Source organism: Chrysemys picta, chromosome 7 (assembly GCF_011386835.1).
Source record: "Chrysemys picta bellii isolate R12L10 chromosome 7, ASM1138683v2, whole genome shotgun sequence".
In the NCBI taxonomy this organism is placed as follows: domain Eukaryota; kingdom Metazoa; phylum Chordata; order Testudines; family Emydidae; genus Chrysemys; species Chrysemys picta.
The window spans coordinates 31,853,349-31,879,329 of NC_088797.1; the positions used below are offsets into that span (position 1 = coordinate 31,853,349).

At 48.8% G+C, this 25,981-nt stretch overlaps 1 pseudogene; it reads left to right on the forward strand.

The window, feature by feature from the left end:
- The first annotated feature begins 6,369 nt into the window (after positions 1-6,369).
- LOC101950384 (solute carrier family 22 member 6-B-like) lies at positions 6,370-23,539 on the forward strand (annotated as a pseudogene).
- The last annotated feature ends 2,442 nt before the right edge of the window (positions 23,540-25,981 follow it).

Here is a 25,981-nt window from a genome sequence, read left to right on the forward strand (position 1 = left end):
GAAATGTTTCTGAATTGTTATTCTGCAGGAAATTTCAACGTTTGGGCTTTTTGTTCCGATTCGGAATTGTCAGTATTTTCCACAGAATAAAAATTCTGGTTCCCGACCAGCACTACTGGAAATTTACTAATTTTTAAAATCCAAGCTGAGGTTATGGAGAACATGATAGTACCTCCAGAGACATGTCAGGAGAGGGATGGGTGTGTACTACCTGTTTCCAAGCCCTGGCATAATTTGAGTGTAGAACTCACTGGCACAGAAGGTCATTAAGGCCAAGGATTTAGCACCATGCAAAGAGGTACTGGACATTTATATGGATATTAAGAGTATCTAAAGTTGCCATAATTAATGCCAAGGGAAGCGATATTAAACCTCCTGCTTCAACTATTTAAACCTCCACCTTTAACTATTCAAAATCAGGATGAGATTTTGATAGGGCCAGAAGATTATCCCACATCTGACTACTCTGGCATTCTCACACCTTTCTCTGAAACATCTGCTGCTGGCCACTGTCCCCAGGATTAAAGTAACCCCAGGTCTGATCCAGTCTGGCAATTCCTGTGTTCTCACTATGACCGTTCATTTAGGGAGCCTTTCGTCCTGTCTTCTGAGAGAAAGGCACAGCCTATTGTCAAAGAATTATGGACCCCAACACACATGTGGTGTTAACCGAAAATGAGATCTCATCTTGGAGGAACAGCTAGAACTGCTATACAGGCCAAAAATAGTCTGGAATTCAGCCTCAGAAGTCAACTTTCAAATGCCTCTTGTGGCACTGAATTCCATAGTCTAATTACATCTTGTGTTGAAGAGGTATTTCCTCTCCTAAGGACTAAAAAGTAAGAGGACCTGGGTGCTTTTTTAAAGCGCTTTCGAAAATCTCCCAAGAGCAAATAGTCCAGGTTTCCATCAGCAGTAAATGATACAGAATCCAGCCCAGAGTTCAGTCCATGCTACACCCATCCCATAACTGTAATATACTAACCAAGGTCATCATTCTTGTCCCCTATGCTCTGCAGACTTGTTCCTTTGCCAGCACTGCCCTTTGTGCCAAATCATGTCAAACATTTTCCTATCTGACTTAATCCACCAAATAAGCAAAGTAAAAGTTTAACTGCCTGAGCACATCAAGCCTTTATATACCAATGAGTCTGTTTGCAAGAGAGTAAAACCTGGGGATTAGCAGGGATTCAATCCTGGCAGAAAATCCATCTAGCATTCCTGGAACAGGTGTCTTTTCACTGACTTGGGACTGAACTGTTTGCCACTGCAAACTGGGACCAGTTAACCTGGGATTTCTGCAGCAACAGGAAAAACAACAGACACTTAATGCAGGTGGCAACCTGCAAAGTTATTAAGCCAACTTGCCACCTTCTGCAATTTTAACCTGTGGTATTAAGGGACGATTTGCTGGGAAGCACATACCTTGCAAGATGTTCAGCATAAGCATCCCAAGTGGCCATACTTCCATTTTATGGTGTGAATCAGCACCACTGAGCAGTTATTTTTTGGCCAAACCACTGAGATATTTTGCTAACACAGGGGAAGAGTGTATTCTTCTCATCCATCTTTGGTCTTTTTTTTTTTTTGATCTACACAGCGCCACGCGAGAGCCATGAGTTTTCCAGAAACTCTGGACTGCATTGATGGCATGGGACGCTTTCAAGTCATGCGTGTGGCATTCCTGGCCATCCCGCTCTTAATGCTGGCCAGCCATAACCTCCTGCAGAATTTCACTGATGGGATCCCAGAGCATCACTGTCAAGTGCGCATCATGGCCAACTACACCCATCATGCGAATCTCACAGCCAGCCTACCTGCTGAAGATCTGCTCCAGGTCTCCATTCCCATGGACAGGAGCCAGAAGCCGGAGAAGTGCCAGCGGTTTGTCACCACCCAGTGGCAGCTCCTAAACCCAAATGCCACAAGCACCAACACCATAGAGCTGGATATTGAGCCGTGTGTAGACGGGTGGACCTATGGTAAGAGCCTGTTCACTGACACCATTATAACTGAGGTGAGAGAAACCTGACTCTGTATAGCCCAGGCAGTGCTGTCATAGGGAGGCAGTGTGGCTCAGTGCCTAGGGTACTGGGCTGAGAGAGGAGGAGACCCAGGTTTTATTCCCAGCTCCACTACTGATCTGCTGTGGGCAAATCACTTCCTCTCTGTTTCCTCTCCCGTCCTTTGTCTATTTAGAATGTAAGCTCTTTGGGACTGTCTCTAACTATGTGGGTATAGCACACTGGGGCGCTGATCTCAGTTGGGGTCTGGGCAGGACCTGGCACAATGGGGCCCTAGATTGCCTTTAGGATCTATATGTGCTATGCTAATACAACACAATAGCTTGAAAACTGTTATGTTGCACTAGGCTCTATATATACACACAGTGAGAGACAGTCCTTCCACCAAATCTCTTACTGTTGTGATCTGGCAGACTGTTTTTCCCCCTTGGCACAGATATAACTGACCACACAAGCTAGTAGGGTTGCCACCTCCTGTGACGTTGCACTCTATATGATTTTATGAAAATATGCTAATGTAACTGGAATATGCTTCATACAAAAGGTCTCTTGTAAGGTATCATTACAAAGCTTATAATCTGCTGAGTGTGATCATCCTATTTGTATAAAATGTACCACTCTTGTATCTGAAGCTAGAAATATGAAATATAACTCTAAGGGCCTATTGTAATTATGCAAAGTGTGGGCCATTAATGGTGGTTTGGAATCTTGATGACTCACATTAACCAGGACAATTGACTGCAGATGGCTCTGTTTTACCTGTAAGTCTTCCCGTATACCTGTGTGCTGGCAAGTTGGTAATGAAGTCTTACAGTGACATGTTATCATGTCACCTAAACTGGAATCCATCTTTAACGTGGTGCTTTTCCAGTTGTGGGGGGGGGGGTGGAAACCCTGTGGGAAGGCCAGTAAAAATGCTCCACTCCCAGCTCCCCAGCATGGGGGGTGTAGACTGATTGCACTGAGCTTTACTTCCCTGGGGCATCAGGAGGAAGAGTGAAAGTTGGAGCAGCTCTGAGGCCACTCTACATATACCCCAGGGCTAAGTAGGGTCCAGAAAGGGGGAGCACAAGTGCGGGTTAAAGCCACCTCTTCCCACCTCTGTGTCTGCCTGGAGCAAAATATCGAGACCCGGGGATCAAAGTACCCTCTCTACAGAGCAGGCTACAGCATGTCCAACCTCCTCTCCCCGCCACCCATAGGCACTTCCAAAAAGTTCCAACTCAGGCAGTGTGTGCCCTGAAATCTTCCTGCTCTCTCTGGTCTCTGTTTTCTTCCCCCCCGTGCAGCGGGATTTGGGGTGAGTGTCCAGGACACTCCGGCAAATGGCGCAGTCGCTCTACAGGGCTGTTGTGGTCAGCTGTGTTTGGACGCCTCGCGGACAGGTGAGATGGTGAGGCTGCAACTCCGAGTGCCACACGCTTTCATGGTGCTAGTGTGAGCTGGAGCCACACCAACCCCAGCTCCAAAAACATGTCACAATGGTTATGTACCTACTGCCTGCAGGTCAGGACTGTGTAGTGGCCCTGGGGAGGGATTACTGGGAATGCTGCAGGTCACAACTGATACGAATTGGCAAACGGAACAGGGTTAAGGTTGAGGGGCATCACAGAGCTGGGGGAGGGGAGGCCAGGGCTGGAACAGCAGGAGGGCTACAGTTCGGGCTTGAGGGGCACCTGCAGAAGTGTACTGGGATAACGTCATGCATTCAAATTAATTCCCAACCCTGAATTTTGGTTCAAGCACTCTCCATTGCAAACAGTGCTTAAAGGCAGCTGAGATCACCAAAGTAGGAGTAATGGGTGCAATAGAGTGCAATCATATCAGCCTCCAACTTCTCTGCCCTGGACCAGCTTCCTGATCTCCCCGCACCCCCATTAACTCTGTTCTCTGTGCTGCAGGTTGGGCCGGAAAGCCCTCCTGATCTGGTGCTACCTGCAAATGGTGGTAAGAGGCATCTGTGCTGCTTTCTCCCCCAACTTCACCACGTACTGCGTCCTCCGCTTCCTCACCGGCCTGGCCATTTCCGGCATCTCAGTCAATTCTGTCTCGCTGTGTAAATAGCCACTTCAGGTCTGAATGATCCCAGCAGACTAAGGAGCAGAGGCAAGTTACTCTCCAGTCAATCTTATAAAGGTGCCTCTGATAGCACCGGACACCTGGTGTCTGCTCCTACGAGAACCAGGACAGAACAAAATTCACCCTGTGTAGTGGGCCCAGGACAAGCGTATGCACCACTTTTATTTGGTCAGTTGAAACTTTTTGTTTATCTTTCAACCATATTGTATTTTCCAAACATTTTTTACTATACTTAGCTCAAATTTCTAAACAAGAAGTCATTTTACACTGAAAACCTGAAATTTGTCATCTCCAATTTTTCATCTTCAAATCTTTTTTCTTAAAATATTTTAGAGTCAAGACATTTGTCAGAAATGACACTTTCCAGCAGAACATTTCCTGCAAAAACCCTTTTGCTAAATTTTTTCAGACCAACGCTAATTACAACTAGGGTTACCATACGTCCTCTTTTACCCCGGACATGTCCGGCTTTTCGGCACTCAAACCCCCGTCCGGGGGGAATTGCCAAAAAGCAAAACATGTCCGGGAAAATGGTGGCTCTGCTCCTCCCCTGACTCTTTGGCTCTGTTTAACAGCCGGGCTGACCGAGCCCTACCGGCTTCGGACAGCCCCCTTGCCTCCGGACCCCAGCTGCCTGCCAGGCACTTCCCCTCCCGGGCTCCGGCGGCGCAGGGTCCGGAAGCATGGGGGCTGCCCGAAGCCGGTAGCACTGGGGCAGCCCGGCTCTTAAACAGAGCCGAAGAGTCAGGGGAGGAGCAGAGCCTCCAGCCACGGCGGCTCTGCTCCTCCCCGACTCTGTTTAGGAGCCGGGCTGCCCGAGCGCTACCGGCTTCGGGCAGCCCCCATGCCTCCGGACCCTGCGCCGCCGGAGCCTGGGAGGGGAAGTGCCCGGCTGGGGGCGCAGGGTCCGGAGGCAAGGGGGCTGCCCGAAGCCCAAGTGCTACCCGCTTCACGGTTTGCCGGGCAGCCTCCAGACCCTGCGCCCCCGGCTGGGCGCTTCCCCTCCCGGGCTCCAGCTGCGCTGGGGAAGCGCCGGCCGGGAGCGCAGGGTCTGGGGGCTGCCCAGCAAACCGTGAAGCCGGTAGCGCTGGGGCAGCCCTTTCCTCGTGGCTGGGAGTGGGAAGGAGGAGGGGGCGGAGTTAGGGCGGGGCGGGGCGGGGCCAGGGCCCATGGAGGGTCCTCTTTTTTTATTTGCTGGATATGGTAACCCTAATTACAACCCTCCCTTTGGTCTGTCTTGTCTATTTAGACTGTAAGCTCTTTGGGACAGGGATGGCTCGCACTATGGGGTTGTACAATCCCTGGCACAACAGGGCCCCACTCTCAGCTGCGTATATCCAGTTGGTATTTTAAGAATAGTGACAACTCAGGACTAGGGTGACCAGATGTTCCCCTTTTATAGGGACAGTCCCAATTTTGGGGTCTTTTTCTTATACAGGCTCGTATTACCCCCCACCACCGTCCCGATTTTTCACATTTGCTGTCTGATCACCTTAGTCAGGACAGAGGTGGGCCTGTGGTATCTCAGCAAAATCTGGATCCTTTTTAGTTATAGTTAATTTCTAGCTCTGTGGTGTGAATAATATACTCACCCAAAGAAAATCTGGTTAACAGCTTGGATCAGTGTGTTTGTCACCTCTGCACTGGAAGCATTTAGTGCCGTATCTAGCACATTGCTTTCAGACTCTCTTTTTTGGACTTAATCCATGCAAAACAAAGTAAAATTTTAACTAAGTGACCTGCTTAAGGTCTTATATAACCCTGCAAGGGATATATAAACCCCACCTGCTTTTCCAGAGGGTAAAATGCAAGGATCAACATGGAATTAAGCTTGGCAAAACCATTCCCTTATGTGTCTACAGTTCATAGAAAAGATGTGTGGCATTTTCCCGCAGCCGACAGGAAACTAGGGATGGTTGCATGGGAATTTTTTGCAACAAAGGAGAAGCAACAGGGTAGCATGCTCAGTTATTTAGGGAGAATATAACTCAATGCCTCTTCTTTGGAAACTACACCCTCAAGAATCCATGCACACTATTTGCCAACAGCTGACTTTTTGTAAGAAGTGTGTGCTTTATGGCTGTCATTGAAGTTGTGAAGTGGAATACAAGCTGGATTCAAATTAACGTCTTTCTGTGTAAATATTTTCATCACACAACATTAAATTTTTACAAGTAATTGACCTATTCAGGTAACATCCGTTATTGGAGCTCCATCATTTTTGCTTAACCCAAACAGTTAGTGCTGAATCTTCCAACCTGGCACCATGAGTTTTGCCAAGCTCTTAGACCACGTTGGGGGGACGGGTCACTTCCAAATCATCTATGCGATCTTACTGGCTATCCCAGTTTTCATGCTCACCAGCCATAACCTCCTGCAGAAATTCACTGCTGCCACCTCTGAGCACCACTGCCAGGTCCATATCAACATCAACAACACTCCTGACACCAATCTCACCGGAAAGCTCGCTGCCAAGGACCTCCTCAGGGTCTCCGTCCCCATGGACAGCAACCTGCAACCAGAGAAGTGTCACCGCTTTGTCACCACGCAGTGGCAGCTCCTAGACTCCAACGCCACAATCACAAACCTAACCGAGCTGGAGACTGAACCCTGCGCTGATGGGTGGGTGTACGACAAGAGCATTTTCACCAACACCATCCTTACAGAGGTACGTGAGAGCAAGACCTGCTGCAGTGCGGGTAACCGGCTGGGAAAAGGATACTGAAACCATGGGGTGGAAGTTGGGGTGGATGAGTTGAAAAGATTTTTGTTGGAGTTATGCCTTTTCATAGATTTTTGCAAGTAAGTTTCACTGTCCTCTGGGCAGAGAGGGTCAGAGTATTTATCTATTAATCCTCCTCTTCCTAGATCTGATCTTAACATTTGCACCAAGCTACAGCCCCTGCATGTCTATTGACATCGGCTTGGTTTCAGCCTAAGTCAGTGCAGAATTTCATCCAGGGCCACGTGCTGTTCTCAGTTACATTCTGGCCCCCCAGGCGACTTCAATCCATGCGGCTTCAAGCGGCTGCCATTGCACAGGTGTAGAGGAAAGCAGGACACGGCCTTTACGCTTCACAGAGGCTTGATTCCTTCAGTGTACGAGTAGGACGAAGCTGTGGTTGCACTCGCTGGGGTGGGAATTCCCCTGCCCATTCCTCTCAATTAAACTGGACATAATCCACTAATCCGCATTAAAGGAACTGTGAATGATGCTAAGAGCTAGCCCTGCTCTCCCCTAGATCTCAAAGGGCTTTACAATAGTGACTAAACCTTACTATCCCATCTCACAGCTGAGGGAAACTGAGGCACAGCAAGGCAGCATGACTTGCCCAGGGTCACAGCAAATCAGTGTCAGAGCCCCAGCCTCTTGAATGCTCACTCCATTCAAAACCATCCACCTCACCTGGGATCATTATATTTGATCCTACATTAACATCAAAAGGACCCATTCTGCCAGGCACTGCAGAGACCCAGCTGAGTTCGGAGACTCACTGTGCCAGATGCTACACCGACCCAAGCTGAGAGTGGAGCCCTGTTGTGCCTGGCACTGCACAGAGCCCAGCTCAGACTGGGGAACCGTTGTGCCGGATACTGCATGAACCCCAGCTCCAATCAGGGCCCCATTGCACTGGGCACTGCACAGACCGCAACTGAGACTGTGCTGGGTGCTCTGTGGACCCCAACTGAGATTGGGCCCAGCTGTGCTGGGTGCTACACAGGGACAAAGCTAGAGACCAGGATGATCCTCCCTCATTTTACAGATGATGGACATTGAGGCTCAGAGAGATTCAGGCTGTGATGCCCTGCAGATCACATTTCCCATTAAACGTAGGTAGCTTTGGACTTTTAATTAACAAATTGAAATTAATTTTAATGATTGCTACGGGAACTGGCTGTCTAAATGCCATTAATGGTTCTGAAAGTATCAGCCTAACCCAGGAATCAATCCCAGCTCTTCTGAGCCCCAGTTTGGGGCCTGAATCACAAACCAGTCTTTGTTTATTTTCTCCCTTACAGTGGGACCTGGTTTGTGACTCCCGGCAGCTGAAGCAGATGGCTCAGTCCATCTACATGGCTGGGATCCTGGCGGGAGGCATTGTCTTTGGAGGTCTGTCAGACAGGTGAGAGCAACGTCGGTATGAAGCCGAGCAAGGCTGATTCCTGGGGGAATCAGGAATCTCGAGCAGGAGGAGAGAAGTTATGGTATCTCTGTATTTGTCCCTGGTGCGACTGCTACTGGAATCCTGTGTTCAGTTCCAGTGTCCACAATCCCGAAGGATGTTGGTAGGTTGGAGAAGGGTCAGAGGAGACCCACGAGAATGATTAAAGGTTTGGAGAACGCGCCTTAGGCCTGGTCTACACTACGACTTTAATTCGGATTTAGCAGCGTTAAGTCGAATTAACCATGCACCTGTCCACACAATGAAGCCATTTAAATTCTGTACTCCACCCCGACGAGCGGAGTAGCACCAAAATCGATTTTATCATTTCAATTAGGGTTAGTGTGGCCGCAATTCGATGGTATTGGCCTCCGGGAGCTATCCCACAGTGCACCATTGTGACCACTCTGGACAGCAATCTGTACTCGGATGCACTGGGCAGGTAGACAGGAAAAGCCCCGTGAACATTTGAATTTAAATGTCCTGTTTGCCCAGCGTGGAGAGCACAGGTGACCACAGATAGCTCAGCTCATCAGCACAGGTAACCATACAGGCCGATAATCGAAAGAGAACACCAGCATGGTCCGTACGGGAGGTATTGGATCTGATCGCTATATGGGGAGAGGATTCAGTACTAGCAGAACTTTGTTCGAAAAGACGAAATGCAAAAACTTTTGAAAAAAATCTCCAAGGGCATGATGGAGAGAGGCCACAATAGGGACTCAGATCAGTGCCGCGTGAAAGTCAAGGAGGTCAGACAAGCCTATCAAAAAAAGCAAAGGAGACAAACGGTTGCTCCGGGTCAGAGCCGCGGACATGCCGCTTCTACGCCGAGCTGCATGCAGTTCTAGCCACCACCACTACCCAACCTCTGACCGTGGATTCCGAGGCGGGGATAATCTCATCAGCTACACCTGAGGATTCTGCGGACGGGGAAGAGGAGGAGGAGGAGGACGACGAGCTTGCAGAGAGCACCCAGGACTCCGTTCTCCCCAACAGCCAGGATCTTTTTCTCAGCCTGACTGAAGTACCCTCCCAAACCAGTATCCAAGACCACGACCCCATGGAAGGGACCTCAGGTGAGTTTACCTTTTAAAATATAAGACTTGTTTTAAAAGCAAGCATTTTTTAATGATTACTTTGCCCTGAGGACTTGGGATGCATTCGCGGCCAGTACAGCTACTGGAAATGTCTGTTAAGGTGTCTGGGCATGGAGCGGAAATCCTCCAGGGACATCTCCATAAAGCTCTCCTGGAGGTACTCCAAAAGCCTTGCCACAAGGTTTCTGGGCAGTGCAGCCTTATTCTGTCCTCCATGGTAGGACACTTGACCGCGCCATGCTTGCAACAAGTAATCTGGTATCATTGCATGACAAAGCCTGGCAGCGTATGGTCCCGGTGTTTGCTGACATTCAAGCAACATCCGTTCTTTATCTTGCTGAGTAATCCTCAGGAGAGTGATATCGCTCATGGTAACCTGGTTGAAATACGGGAATTTAATTAAGGGGACAGAGGTGGCAGTTCCTACCGGGCTGTTTGCCTGTGGCTGAAAAGAAATCCTTCCCTGCAGTTAGCCAAGAGTGGGGGGGGGGGGGGAATTGGCCCAGAGCTTTTCACGTTTGGATAGCAAGGATCTTCCCTGATATCAGCCACGCGGTGGGGGGAGGGATAAAGCGATCATCCAAAGAATCGGATGGGGGGGTGGTTAGTTTGTTTTCTGCTGCTGAAGGTTAACAGGAAAACTGCAGCAGTCAACAGGCTTTGCTTGGTATGTGGGAAAGAAGGGCACAGAAGCCGAAAGACAATGGCTTACCATGGCCGCATGCAAGCCAAATTCTGTTGCCCGCACTTGCGTCTGTGATATCTAGTAGTAAAGCCACAGGCACTCAATATTAAGAGGCTAAATGCGACCTTGCACAGAAATCACATGTGCTATGTAATGTGAATAGTGTTGGTCACCGTGAAAGAGTATACGCATTGTTCTGCAAAATGTATCTTTTTAAAAAATTCTCTCCTTTTTTCCCCTCCCTCCAGTAGCTGCAAATTCTTCAAGCCTCCCTCCTCCGTCCCGAATGCTATCACAGATAAGGTGTCAGAAAAAGAAGACGCGAGACGAGAGGTTCGCAGAAATCATGGAATCCACCCGCAGTGACAGAGCTCATCTGAATGAGTGGAAGGACATGGTTTCAATGTATAGGAAAGAAGCCAGTGAATGTGAGGACAGGAGGGACCAACGTGAGGACAGGAGGGACGCTTGAGATGAGAGGTGGCGGCAGGAAGATCAGAGGAGGCAGGATGCAACGCTGGGGCTGCTGCGTGAGCAAACAGACATGCTCCGGCATCTGGTGGAGCTTCAGGAATTGCAGCAGGATAACAGAGTGCCGCTACAGCCCCTGTATAACCCCCGTCCCCATGTTCCATAGCCTCCTCACCCAGACGTGTAAGAACGCGGGGAGGGAGGCTCCGTACACCTTCCCATTCCACCCCAGTGGACAGCCCAAGCAAAAGGCTTTTTTAAACATTTTTTTAGTGGCCTTTTCCTTCCCGCCGATCCTCCTCCCAAACCCCACCCGGGTTCCCGCCCTCTTTTTATAATCTATTAATAAAGAATAAATGATTTTTAAATGATAGTGACTTTATTTCCTTTGAAAGCAAGCTGGGGGAAGGGGGAGGGTGGGTTCCTTACAGAGAATGAGTCAATAAAGGGGGCGGGTTTTCATGAAGGAGAAACAGATATTTCACACTGTAGCCTGGCCAGTCATGAAACTGGTTTTCAAAGCTTCTCTGATGCACAACGCTTCCTGGTGTGCTCTTCTAATCGCCCTGGTGTCTGGCTGCGCGTAATCAGCAGCCAGGCGATTTGCCTCAGCCTCCCACCCCGCCATAAAGGTCTCCCCCTTACTTTCACAGAGATTGTGGAGCACGCAGCAAGCAGAAATAACAATGGGGAGATTGGTTTGGCTGAGATCTGAGCGAGTCAGTAATGATCACCAGCGACCTTTTAAATGGCCAAATGCACATTCTACCACCATTCTGCACTTGCTCAGCCTATAGTTGAACAGCTCCTGACTCCTGTCCAGGCTGCCTGTGTATGGCTTCATGAGCCATGGCATTAAGGGGTAGGCTGGGTCCCCAAGAATAACTATTGGCATTTCAACATCCCCAACGGTTATTTTCTGGTCCGGGAAGTAAGTCCCTTGCTGTAGCCGTTTAAACAGATTAGTGTTCCTGAAGATGCGAGCGTCATGAACCCTTCCTGGCCAGCCCAAGTTGATGTTGGTGAAACGTCCCTTGTGATCCACAAGTGCTTGCAGCACCATTGAAAAGCACCCCTTGCGGTTTATGTACTGGGTACTCTGGTGCTCCGGTGCCAAGATAGGGATATGGGTTCCATCTATCGCCCCACCACAGTTAGGGAATCCTATTGCAGCAAAGCCATCCACTATGACATGCACATTTCCCAGAGTCACTACCTTTTGTAGCGGCACCTGAGTGATTGCTTTGGCTACTTGCATCACAGCAGCCCCCACAGTAGATTTGCCCACTCCAAATTGATTCCCGACTGACCGGTAGATGTCTGGCATTGCAAGCTTCCACAGGGCTATTGCCACTCGCTTCTCAACTGTGAGGGCTGCTCTCATCTTGGTATTCTGGTGCTTCAGGGCAGGGGACAGCAAGTCACAAAGTTCCAAGAAAATGCCCTTATGCATGCGAAAGTTCCGCAGCCACTGGGAATCATCCCACACCTGCAACACTATGCGGTCCCACCAGTCTGTGCTTGTTTCCCTTGCCCAGAATCGGCATTCCATGGATAGAACGTGCCCCATTAATAACATGATCTCCAAAGCACCGGGGCCCGCGGTTTGACAGAATTCTGTGTCCGTGTCCATGTCCATGTCCTCATCACGCTTGTCGCTGTGCTGCTGCTGCCACTGCCTCATTTCTCTGGTCCTGGCTCAGCATAAACTCCACGAGAACGCATGAGGTGTTTAAAATGTTCATGACTGCTGCCTTGAGCTGAGCGGGCTCCATGCTTGCCGTGGTATGGAGTCTGCAGTGTTCACCCAGGAAAAGGCGCGAAATGGTTGTCTGCCGTCCGTTGCTTTCATGCAGGGAGGGAGGGAAGGGTGAGGCTGTACCCAGAACCACCTGCGACAATGTTTTTTGTCCCATCAGGCACTGGGATCTCAACCCAGAATTTCAATGGGTGGGGGAGACTGCGGGAACTATGGGATAGCTACCCACAGTGCAACGCTCCAGAAATCGACGCTAGCCCCGGAACATGGACGCACACCGCCGAATTAATGTGCTTAGTGTGGCCACATACATTCGACTTTATACAATCTGTTTCCCAAATTCAAATTCTATGAATTCGGATTAATCCCATAGTGTAAACATACCCTTACAGTGAGAGGCTCCAGGAGCTCGATCTATGAAGCAAAAGTTAAGGGGTGACTTGATCAGTGTCTGTAAGTGGAGCAGCAATCTGATAAGAGGCTTTTCCATTTAGCAGACAAAGATCTAACAAGAGCCAGTTGCTGGAAATTGAAGCTAGACAAATTCAGACTGGAAATAAGGTGTAAATTTCTAACAGCAAAAGGAATTAACCATTGGAACAACAGCCCAAGGGCTGCGGTGGATTCTCCAGCCCTGGAGATTTTTAAATCAAGATTGCATGTTTTCCTAACAGTCAAATACCAGCCAGGGGATAACCCTACTGCCAGGGCCCTAGATTGCCTTAATCCAGCCCTGCAGGCCTCATCATTAGCAGCTACAGCACGGCTGACAAAGTATTTTCAATCAATAACCTTTTCTCATGTGCCACAGAGCTGGTTTTAGAACTGGGGCTTCCTGCCTCTTTGCCCATTCCCCAAGCCAGGAAACCATGCCAGTCAATGGCACCAATAGTTCCTTGTACCAGGTTTAACTCCTACTCTGAACACACTTGCCTCAGTATCCTGGGTTTCCCCTTACATGTTCTCTTGGTTGTCTTCGGCTCAGGTTTGGCCGCAGGTCTCTCTTGATCTGGTGCTACTTGCAGATGGCTGTCACGGGCACCTGCACTGCTTTCTAGCCCAGCTTCACTGCGTACTGCATCTTCCGCTTCCTCACTGGAATGGCCTTCTCGGGCATCATGATGAATGGTGTCTCTCTGTGTAAGCGTGTCTGGCGCCTGCCTTCCCAGACACAAGATGAGCTGGTTACTGGGGATGGACAGAGGTGCCTTGTTCCCGCTGCTGATAAATTACTCTGTGGTGGGAGCACAGAGACCAGAAGCACACACACACAAAAATCGGGAGATAGATTTTCCAAAAGTCCTAGGTCCCATTCCAACCTGGATTTACCAAAGCACTCAGCAGCTCCCTTTGGGACACTGATTGCCACAGCTGACAAAGATCTGAGCACGTTATTTAGGAGGTATTTTGCACCTTGAAATCTGGGCCTGTCCTCTTCTGAAAATGTAGTGCCTAAATGAGAACTGAGTTCTCTGGAACAATCCCACCTCCGTGTGCTTCTGCAGCGCCAGAGCACAGGAGATGCCACAAAACAGGGCAGCTTCCAATATTCAGGTCCCCAAGAATGGAATGGAAGCTATTTAGAGTGGAGTGCCGTCATCCATGGCTGGCGCTTCCATTTAGGCGACCTAGGCTGTCGCCTAGGGCACCAGGATTTGGAGGGGGCCCATTTTGCCGCCCTTGGTGGCAATTCGGTGGCAGGGGGTCCTTCCATGCTCCGGGTCTTCGGTGGCAATTGTGCGGCGGATCCTTCACTCACTCCGGGACCTGCCGCCCAAGTGTCCCGAAGACCAGGAGCGCGGAAGGACCCCCACCTAGGGCACCAAAAACCCTGGTGCTGCTCCTGCCATCATCAGATGACAATGATTCACAACAGAACAGAGATTCCACCTGCAGGGTACAGTACAGCCTGCTGCTGCTGGGGGGTCTTCTGGAGTGTTTGCAACCCTGCAAAGGGCAGTACTGCTTGCTGCCACCCGGGGGCTGGAGTTGCTGCAGGGCACAGTACTGGCTGCTGCCATGGCAAGGGGGAATGGAGTGCCTCCAGCAGGGTGCAGAACCACCTACTACCACTAGGTGGGATGCAACTAGCAGGGGAAGGAGGTGGCATGGATTGGGGAATGCAGGTTCTGGGGAGTTATTTCATCTCAGCCTCAAAGAGCCAGGGGATGGCTGTTTGTACATGTTCCTGCTGCCTCCACTCGTGCTTGTTCTCACCACTGGAGGTCATCAGCACAAGGACAGAGAGATTATTTTCCCTTTGTGTGTGTCTCTCCCCAGCTGTGGAATGGACACCCACCCGCACACGGGCCGCACACTGCTATACAATCGGGCAGTTCATTCTGGCTGGGGTGGCTTACGCCATCCCCAATTGGCGCTGGCTGCAGCTTGTGGTGTCTTTGCCCTATTTCATCTGCTTCATCTACTCCTGGTAGGTTAGCTCACCCTTATCTTTTCTGATCCATACCCCTTCCATACTGCTTTTCTCACTGGATGCAGGAATGAGACAAACTTTAAGCAAGTAGAATAGACAAATCTCTTATCCTAGTTCTCAGAATCTTGTGTCTTGATTACTGCAACATCCCCTTCTCCGGCCTTCGCAAATGCAATCTTGCTCCACTTACATCCATTCAAATCACTCTTGCAAAGATCATTTCCTTGTCTCATCGCTTTGTCCAAGTCACCTCTCTCTTTGCAGCCCTCCACTGGCTCCCCGTTCATCACATCATACATAAACTACTCATCTTCACTTTCAAAGCCGTTCACGCCCTACTGCACCATACCTATCCCATCTGTCATTCACTAGCACAATGCCGACTCCCAACTCTGATTGGCCCAGGATGCCTACCTCCGTTGCCGGCTAGCTAAATTTTCAAACAAGCACCTTTGTGCGTTATATCATGCTGTCTGTATCCACTTGTTGTTGCTTGTCTTGTTCTTAGTTTATAAGCTGTTTTGGGCAGCAACTGTCTTTTTGTTCAGCTCCTGGGACAATGGGGTTCTGCCCCATGACTGGGTCTTCAGGGCATTACGGTAATGCAAATAATGAACAAAGAACTATGAAAGCTGTGGAGTTTCACAGCTGGAATTGTTTCAGCAAACCAGGGAAATGGCAAGACTAAGAGGATAACGTATGAATAGAGAGAGTTGAAGATTTGATGTTTTAAATTTGTTTTCCATGAAAAATGGCTCCCCCCCCAACCACAAAATCCTGTTTCCTTCAAAAAATTTTCAATGAAAGGAAACATTTTATTTTAGTTTTCAGGATTTTGGGGTGGGGGATTGCTGAAAAATAACCCTTCCTTTCTAAATTTGTCAATTGTTTAACACAAACATTTTCAGTTCACTGTTTTGGAGCCATTGTTTCCCACTTTCCCGCATTTACCAGTGGAAAAATGAAAGCAAAAGGGGAAAAAAAGAGGGAGGGGTAATAACCCAAATTGGAAACAAAATGAAAACTTTTGTTCTGTTGAAAATAAATGTAAAATATTGGGAAAAATTTCCAGTGAAACCAAAGAGGGCTCTATTCCACCCATAATGTCACTGCTGGGTAATATGAGGAACTGACCTATCATGGGTATTTATCTGGTACCCATCACCATAGTATCTAGGCACATCACAATGTTTAATATATTTATTGTCACAGCTAGAGCTGGCTGGCAACAAACATGAGAGTCTTTGAGACTTTGAAAAATTTTCTCATCCTGAATCTGGCCAAAAGTCAAAACCAGGAAAACTTTTGTGAATTGATCATCTGAAAAAATATTCTGGTTGGGTCAGTTGAAATGTTTCCTTTTGATAATTTTGAAATTTTTCTTTTTGATCTGGAGCTTGTTTATTTTTTTACCCCTTTTTTTTAACTGTAAATGATCAAAATTTTTGAAACAAAATTGTTGAAACTTTTAATTTTGACAAAGGACAAATTCTGAAACTTGTTTTTTTTAATCAAGACATTCATTGAAACCGACCTTTTCTTGTGCAAACAGTTTCAGTTTGAACAAACCCGCATTTTTCAATGGACAAATATTTCAGCAGAAAAGTGCCGACCAGCTGTAACCACAACACCCTTCTGAGGGAGAGCAGTGCTATTACCCTATTGTACAGATGTGGAGATTCAGACACAGAGACAGACTAAGTGACAGGGGAGCAGGGAATTGAAGTCAGGTCTCGGCTATCACCCTATCACCATCCTTCCTTCCTGATGCATGGCAAGGTGCAATACAACCTGCTGCCACTGGGCAATCTCCTGGCAGGAATGGAGCTTCAGGTTGCAGTAACACTTGGCTGTCACCAGGGGGCTGCAGGTAGCAGGGGGAGGAGATAGACCAGAGAATGCAGGTTCCACGGAGGCTATTCCACAACATGCTCCCTGCTGCCTCTGTCACTGCTTGTGCCTGCACTGGCTTTGGGCACTGCCCCTAGTGTAGAAGAACAGCAGCGTGCTCCAGTGGGGCTGATCCCAGTTCAACAAGAGCAATGGGCGTGTTCCGTGCAGGTGTGGTTCCATATCTTCTGCTTCCCAGATTGATAGAGCAAGACGGGTACCCAGAAATCACCTACTACAGGACAGGCCCAAGAAGGATAATAACCAAACACCACTGGCCATCACATACAGCCCCCAGCTAAAACCTCTCCAGCGCATTATCTACGATCTACAACCTATCCTGGAAAATTATCCCTCACTCTCACAGACCTTGGGAGGCAGGCCAGTCCTCGCTTACAGACAACCCCCCAACCTAAAGCAAATACTCACCAGCAACTACACACCACACCACACCACAGAAACACCAACCCAGGAACGAATCCCTATAGCAAACCTCGTTGTCTACTCTGGGTAGGTCTACACTTACCGCCAGACCCGGAGGTAAGCAATCAATCTTCTGGGATCGATTTATCGCGTCTTGTCTAGACGCGATAAATCAATCCCGGAAGTGCTCGCCGTCGACGCCGGTACTCCAGCTCAGCGATAGGAGTACGCGGCATCGACGGGGGAGCCTTCCTGCCGCATCTGGACCCGCGGTAAGTTCGGACTAAGGTACTTAGAATTCAGCTACGTTATTAACGTAGCTGAATTTGCGTACCTTAGTTCGAAGTGGGGGGTTAGTGTGTACCAGGCCTAAGTCCCCATATCTACTCTGGCGACACCATCAGAGGACCCAACCACATCAGCCACAACATCAAGAGCTCATTCACCTGCACATCCACTAATGTTATATATGCCATCATGTGCCAGCAATGCCCCTCTGCCATGTACATTGGCCAAACTGGACAGTCCCTCCGCAAAAGAATAAATGGACACAAATCGGACATCAGGAATGGTAACATACATAAGCCAGTAAGTGAACACTTCAATCTCCCTGGTCATTCTATTACAGATTTAAAAGTCACTATCATTGAACAAAAAAACTTCAGAAACAGACTTCAAAGAGAAACAGCAGAACTAAAATTCATTTGCTAATTTAACACCATTAATCTGGGCTCGAATAGGGACTGGGAGTGGCTGGCTCATTACAGAAGCAGCTTTTCCTCTCCTGGAATTGACACCTCCTCATCTATTATTGGGAGTGGACTACATCCACCCTGATTGAATTGGCCCTGTCAAAACTGGTTCTCCACTTGCGAAGTAACTCCCTGCTCTCCATGTGTCAGTATATAATGCCTGCATCTGTAACTTTCACTCTATGCATCTGAAGAAGTGAGGTTTTTACCCACGAAAGCTTATGCCCAAAGAAATCTGTTAGTCTTTAAGGTGCCACCATACTCCTTCTTGTTTTTCCTCGATACAGACTAACATGGCTACACCCTGATACTTGCTTCCCAGGTGGTTCGCGGAGTCCGCCCGCTGGCTGGTAATAGCCGGCAGACCTCATGAGGCAGTGAAGCAACTCCAGACAGTGGCCAGGATAAACTGGAAGAAGGAAGAAAGAGACAAACTCAACATAGAGGTAAGACTGGATCTCAGAGAGGCTGAGAGCTCCCACCAACTCCAGTGGCCAATAGGCACGCGAGACAAGCAGCTATAAATCAGCATGGTTGCACATGTCATGGTGACTCTGCACATCTACACCAGTGGCGCAACTGGCTTTAGTGTTCCCGGAGCAATGGAATTCTCACCATGGTCTGACTTCTCTCTCGTACAATGGGATTCCCATACCTACAAGGTATCTTCTATCAATCTCTCTACCTATAGCCACCTATCGAGCCATCTATGTATCCATCTCTAGACATAAACACCTATCTTTTATAAACATATACTCATACATAATATCTCTATTCATCTCCATCTGTCTTTCATCTCCCCACACACCTCTCTATCCATCCATCCCCATACAAATGCTTCTATCCATCCAAATATCCATCCATCCCCATGCACACCCTTCTATTTAGCCATCCATCCATCCCTTCCTACACATACACATTATTTTGTCTAGACTGAGGCCTCCTCTGAAACTAGAATTTTGGCACCACTGGATGATCCAGAATCTCATTCCCTCCCATTCCCCTGCTCTGTTTCCAGACCTTTCCCACCATGGAGGCCCCATGCCGTTACCCAGAATTCTCTTCTCTCCCCAGGTCTTGAGATCCAACATGCAAAAAGAAATAGCCTCTGCAAAGAGCAGCTATACCTTCATCGACCTGGTGCGGACCCCTGCCGTACGCCGGATCTCCTTCTGCCTCCACTTTGTATGGTTAGTCAGCTCTTGTGCTTGCACAAAGAGGAAGCTGAGACTATGATATGAAGCAGCCTGCGGCAAGTAAACCAGGCATGACAATTTACTGAGAAATGGGGCAAATAATGGATTTTCTGACCCGCAGGCAATTCCGAAAAATCAGTACTAAAAATCATTTTCGGTTGAACAGAAAATCATTTTTTTCTTAATTTTTGACTAATCAAAAAGTGAAACATTTTCTTCTGATTTTAAATATTTAAAGATTTTTTAAAATAAAATTAAAGGAATGTTTGAGACAAAGATTCATTTTGAACCAAAACTGAAAACATTTAGATTTTGTTTTGTTTTGGTTTGATTTTGTGGGGCTTTTTTTTTATCTGAAACAATTGAGCAAAAGGGACATGAATTCCCTAAACATTTTGATGTCCTAGAGTCTGCATTTTGTGCTGAAAAATGTTTTAGATGAAAAATTTTGCTCAGCTCTACTAAGCCCCACTGACGCTCCACTTCATCCAGCTCAGCAAATATTTTCGGGCCAGATTGTCAACAAGTGTTAATCCACGTTGTTGAGGATTGGCCCAGTACTGCAGGACAGTCACGTGGTGGCAATTCTTAAGGGAATTCTGTAAGAATATGTACAGAAATGGTGTCAGAATATAGGAACTGCTGGACTGATCCCAGCCAAGGTCCATGTAGTCTCTCTGACAGTGGTCAGCAATAGATGCCTTAGAGGAAGGTGTAAGAAATCTGCAGTGGGCAGATATGAAATAATCACCCCACCATTAAGTCTCATCCTGATCTTGAACTGTCATTAAAGTTGGGGGAAAAATTGATTTTTCAGCTCACTCACAATTTGGAAAAAATCAAGGGAAAAACACATTTTGGCTGAAACCGAAATTGTTCAAAATTTTCAGCAAATCAAAAAGTAAAAAATTGGTTTCAAACTAAACATTTTGCTTTGATTGCAAATTGCTTTTAAACTTTTTAGTATTTTTTTTATTAAAAAACAAGTAAAGGAAATTTCTAAACAAAGTTGTTTCAAATCGAAAAATCAAAACATTTAGAGTTTTTCGGGATTTTCCCCCCTGAAACGAACAATTCAGCAAAACCAACATGAAATCATGAACCATTGCAGTGTCACCAAATCTGCATTTTTCATCCCAAAACAGTTTCGGTTGAAAAATTTCTCACAGCTTCACTAGTCACAGATTGGCTTAAGGCCCGAAGCACGAGGTTTATATGCCTTCTAAAACTCTTTGTTGTATTATTGATATTCCTGTTACCCATAGAGATGTCCAGTTCCCCTTTGAATTTTGCTAAGTTGTGGCCTCAATATCATCCTGTATCAGTGAGTTCTACAGTCGAACACCATCATGTCAGAAAGGATATTTCCTTTGTTCAGTTTTGAAAACAGGGAAGGGAACCCAGGAGTCCTGATTCTCAGCTTCCCCTCCCCTAGTCCGCTACATTTCACTTCCCTCAGAGTCGGGACTCCTGACTCCCAAACCCCCCAACACAAACGTACTTTAACCTCCCCTCCCATTCCAGAACTGGGAATGGAACCTGGGAGTCCTGATTCAGAGCCCCATCTGCGCTAACCATTAGACACTACTCTCCAGCCAGAGATGGGAACAGAACTCAGAAGTCCTGACCCTCATTCCTATTGCTCAGACACACTAGACTCCATTCCTTCCAGAACTAGTAACCAAACCCAGGAGTTCTGATTCTCAGCCCCTACAGCTCTAACCACGAGACCCTACTCCCCTCACAGAACCGGGAATGGAACCCAAGAATCCTGATGCCTAGTTTGAACCACCAGACCACTCAATTACACCAGTATAAATCACGACTGAAGGGGTGACTACAGCTTGAGCAGTCATACCTGAGCTAGCTTGACTCTCGCTAGCTCAGGTACCAGAGCAATACTTCAGCACAGGCTGTACAAGCCTGTCTGGACCCCTGGGTCATTAGTCACAGGACTATCCCATGCTGAAGCATGTGCTGCTGCAGCATTACTGTTCTGGGAGCCAAACTAGCGAGATGAAGAAAATACCTATGTAAAATGCTATCGCAAATAAACAGTTTCTGTTGCACTTGGCAGTGTTCTTCTTGAAGGCAGGTTCTGCATTCTTTGGAAGCTAGGCTCAGGGTTCAAGTACAGACGCTGGTGCTGGTTACATCCTCAGTCTCTGGTGTACTGGGGGGAACACAGCCATCCCATACAATCATACTCTGCTCTTCTCTGTGCTCTCAAATGGCTTTTTGCCTATTGCTTAACCAAGCCTCACACCCTCATGGAAGTTAGGTGTAATACTTGGTATTACAGAATAACAAAGTAAGGCACAGAGCAACATGACCGAGGTTATGGATGGAAAGTCAGTGGCAGAGCTAAGGATAGAGCCCCAGAATCCTGACTCACAGCACCCCACCACCACCACTAGATCGCACTCCCCACCTAGAGTTGGGAACAGAACCCAAGACTCCCAGCTATCAATACTCTACTACTACTCTAACCACAAAATAACACTCCTCCCGGTGTTTGGAACAAAACCCAAGCATCTCAGTTTCCAATCCCCTGGTGTGATCACTAGACCAGGGGTAGGCAACCTATTGCAAGTGTGCCTAAGGCGGCACGCAAGCTGATTTTCAGTGGCACTCTCACTGCCCGGGTCCTGGCCATCGGTCCGGGGGGCTCTGCATTTTAATTTAATTTTAAATGAATCTTCTTAAACATTTTAAAAACCTTATTTACTTTACATACAACAATAGTTTAGTATTATAGACTTATAGAAAGAGACCTTCTAAAAACATTAATATGTATTACTAGACTATACTATTTCCTCCCCAAATAAGCAATAGAACCCAGAAATCCAGACTCTCAGTCCCTCCCATTTCCACTGCTAGATCATAAACCCCTTGTAGAGATGCGAACAGAACCCAAGAGCCTTGACGCCAAGTCCCCGCTATGCGTCGCTAACCCACCAGACTCCATTTCACTCTATTCCCAGAGCTGGCAATAGAACCCAAGAGTCCTGACTCCCAGTTCCCCCGCTCTACCCATGAGACCCTCCTCCCCAGCCACATCTGGGAATAAAACCCAGTAACCCTGACTCCCAGGCCCCATGCTTTAGTAACTAGACCCCTACTCACCTCCGAGAGCCAGGAATAGAACTCAGGAGTCCAGACTCCCAGCCCCACCTGCTCTCCCCACTTGACCCCACAATCCTCCCAGAGCTAGGAATAGAAGCCAGGAGTCCTGACTCCCTGCCCCCTCTCCCCTGCTCTCACCCACTAGACCCCACTCTGGACCATACCTTGCCCTTGAAAACAGCCCAAAATTGGCTTTACATAGCACCCAAGCTGCTTCCATGCCCCCTTGCCCAAAAAAGACTAGGGACAAGCAGCAAGACTGGGAGACCCAAGTAATGGCTCCTCAGACAACTCATTTTCATAGTTTCATACCTTTTAAGGCCAGAAGGGACCATAGATCTTGTTGTATCACCTCCTGTATATCACACGTCAGAGAATGTCACCCAGATACCCCTGCACTGAGCCCAACGACTTGGGTTTGGCTAAAGCTCTTACAGGCAGGCATCCAGCCTTGGTTTGAAGACGTCAGGAGATGGAAAAATAGTGAATCACCTCACTGTTGTCTCCAACGAATTTGTACCGTGAGCAAGGAAGCGCACGTGGGGGCTTGTCCAGGATTTGCTGAAGCCAACGAGCACGGTTGGTGGCCCGGCAATGGAGGAGACCCTGAAATGGCTCGGAGAGCAACAGAAACAGACCCAGCAAGCCCTGCAGACTTTCCAGCAGGCCCACCAAGCAGAAAGACAGGCCGCTTTGGTCTGACAGGCTGAGCAACATAAAAGCCTGCAAGACTTCATCCGGGAGCAAAGCAATGTCCACGGGCAGCTCCTGCAATGGCTGGTGAGTCCTGGGGCAGGGGACGGTGCCCGGCCGCTGGGCTGGGGACTCTGTAAAGCGAGCACGGCGCATGACCCAGACGCCTTCTTGGGAACTTTTGAGAAGGTAGCCACGGGGACCGGATGGGACAGGGCAACCTGGGCCCTCCGACTAGCCCCTTATTTGTCTGGTGAGGCGCAAGCAGCCTATATGGTTTTGGGGGAGGAAGCTGCCCAGAACTATGAAGCCGTGAGAGCAGCCATTTTGGACCGGGTAGGCTTGTCAACAGAAAGGTATAGACAGAAGCTCCAGTCGGCCCGGTGGATGTCTGCTGTGCGACCATGGGCATTCACCCAGAGGTTAAGGGACTGGGCCACTCGCTGGTTGAGGCCCGACATGTGTACCCTGGAGGAGATAATGGACTCCCTGATACTGGAGCAGTTCCTGCAAAGCCTCCCGGAGATGGTGCGCACCTGGGTGAGGAGACACCAGCCAGGCACCATCAAAGAGGCGATCCGAGTAACCGAGTATATAGAGGCTGAGGGAGCCCGGGAGGAGGACTGGCAACGGAAAGACAGAGAACTGGGACGGAAGCCTGTGGACTCCCTCCCCGGGAGAGACAAGGAGAAAAAAGGGGAGCCCCGAGGAGCACCCGAGAGGCCCGCCCGCCTAACGTGCTAGCGATTTGGGAAGCCGGGACACGTTAAACAAGACTGCCTGGACATGGAATGTGGCTGGGTGGACTTTTGCACTTGGACTGAATGGGTGGGACGAAGGCAGGGGGCTGGGGGTGTCCACGGTGCCTGTGAAAGTGGGGCGGAGACCCCAAACAGCTGCGGTCGACACCGCCTCAAACTGCACGCTGGTGTGAAAGGCACTGGTCAAGCCATTTTGGTTTATTCCAAGGGCAACAATGGCCCTCGGATGCATACATGGGGACAGGAAGTCCTGCCCGGTAGCCCAGGTACCCCTAGAAGCAAACGGTTGCTTCAGGTGGAAATGGTTAGGGGTCCTGGAGAAACTACCGTGTCCAGTAGTGTTAGGCCAGGACTGGGCCCCACTACTGGGCATGAAACAACAGGGTACCCCAAAAGGAGGGGGGGTGGATCCCTGGAGAATGAGAGCCCCAGGGTAGGAGGATGACCCTAGTCCTGGGAATGAAGAGAAAACTCCTAGACAGCAAAGCCCAGAGCAGGGAGACCCACAGGAAGTATATATGGGGGAGCTCGTCAGTCTGGACCCCCCCAGAGAAGGAAGGGGCACAGGGAAACGCCCCCTGATCCCACTCTCTGTGGAAGCAGCCCCAGATGTACTGGAATGAACGGGGGAAATTGAGGTGAGGAAGGTCCTGCCCAGCGGTGGGATGAATGCCTACCCCCCTCCCCCATCAGAGGGGCAGGAGAGCCCCGAGCCGCAAGGAGAGTGGGGGAAAACTGAGGCGGGGGAGATCCCGCTAGAAGTGGAACTAACCCCCGAACCCTGGCCAGACACACAGGAGGAGCTGGGGATAGGGGGCCTGCTGCACTGTGATTGGTGTGATGACCTGCGAGCAGAGGCAGGGATGGGAGGTCCACCCCTCCCTGATAAATGCTCCTTCTGTGCGAGGGGGATGAAGAAACCATCTGAGGTAGTTGCTGGGGGTTGACTGGGGAGAACCCTGCCTGGAGTAGGGAGGCTTCCCCGCTGAACCCTCCCACGGGGGAGCGGCGGAAGGGCCAAGAGGCCAAAGGCGGTCCGGGGTCCCCATTATTAAGATGGGGGTGGGAGGGGGGGGTGTGTAAAACAGGGTGCTCGCCAAAAGGCACTGACTCAGGCCCTGCTAGCTCAGCTCCAGTAAGGGGAAGTGATTGGAGCTGACAGGCTGTGGCTGATTAAAGCCCTAAAAGAGAATCACCTGTGAGCTTGATGGAGGAAGGCCTATAAAGCTAGCAGGAAGGAAGAAGGAGGGGAGGAACAGGAAAGTGAGGACCTGTTGCTCCCAGCTAGCTGTAAGAGCAAGCTGTTCCCTAAGGGGGCTAACTGACTGATAGTTAACTGTAAAAAGCTGTATATACGGGGTGGTGGGAAAATACAGGGAAATAAAAGGGCACTAGTGTGTGAAAGAGTGGTCTGCAGTGAATTTGTACCGTGAGCAAGGAAGCGTACGTCTACAGGAGGATACAAGTCACATCAATTATTTGGTGAAACCTTGTTTATTTACAGGGTACTGTTTCCCTGAACACTAACAGCAACAGGCAGTGTCCTTGCTCCTGAATCCCCACATCTGCCCCTACCCCCCACTCACCCCTCAAGCTCTATGCTCAAAAAGCCCTCCCCTGGGTCACACTCAGAACTGCTTCTCCTGGCATCCTGCCTCCAACATACACAGCCTAGCCCTCTCCTTTGCAACCAGGGAGAGCCCTCTTCATCTGCCAGGGTTAACATTGGCCTAGCCACATGGCTTAGTGTCTTGCGTGCAAGTCCCATTGCCTGCAGCTGTTTTCACCATATAAAGGGGCTTGATTGTGCCTTGTTTTGAGCCTGAAAGACTGTTTAAATTATCCTCCTGCTGGTCATTCAGGGAATTAGTTCACCAGTGTTGCCGGCACAGGGGCCCGAGGACAGCAACAGTGAGATTCGTTGCCCGGAGTGCTTCACGCCAATAAACATACCGGGGTGGAGAAACAATCAAAGTTTATTTGAGATCTCAAAGTGGTGCAAGGAGACAGGCAAGTCTCAAATCAAGCACACCAGCAAAAACAGTTTCTCTCTTCTTTATACATTTTACAACTAAGCCCCCCTCTCTACCACCCCTCCTCTACTCCCCCTCCCCTCTCTACCAAAGGCATGTTCATACATTTAAGCAACTAAATCATTCTAGGGCTATAAATCTAGCTTGTTAGTAACTTCTCTCTAAACAGTTATTTGGTCCTGTTTACCCTTAGTTTATTACCCCTTCCCCAGCTAGAAACATGCAAACCTCATCATTATTGTTTGGTACCTGAAATGAGCAAGGTCATAATTGCTAACTAGCTATTTACACATTCCAATTCCTGTCCTTGGTTGTTAAGGTCGATCAGAGTTAAACATGGAAGGACAGAGTTTAAACATGGAAGAACTCTGGCTCAGGCAGGCATAGTAACC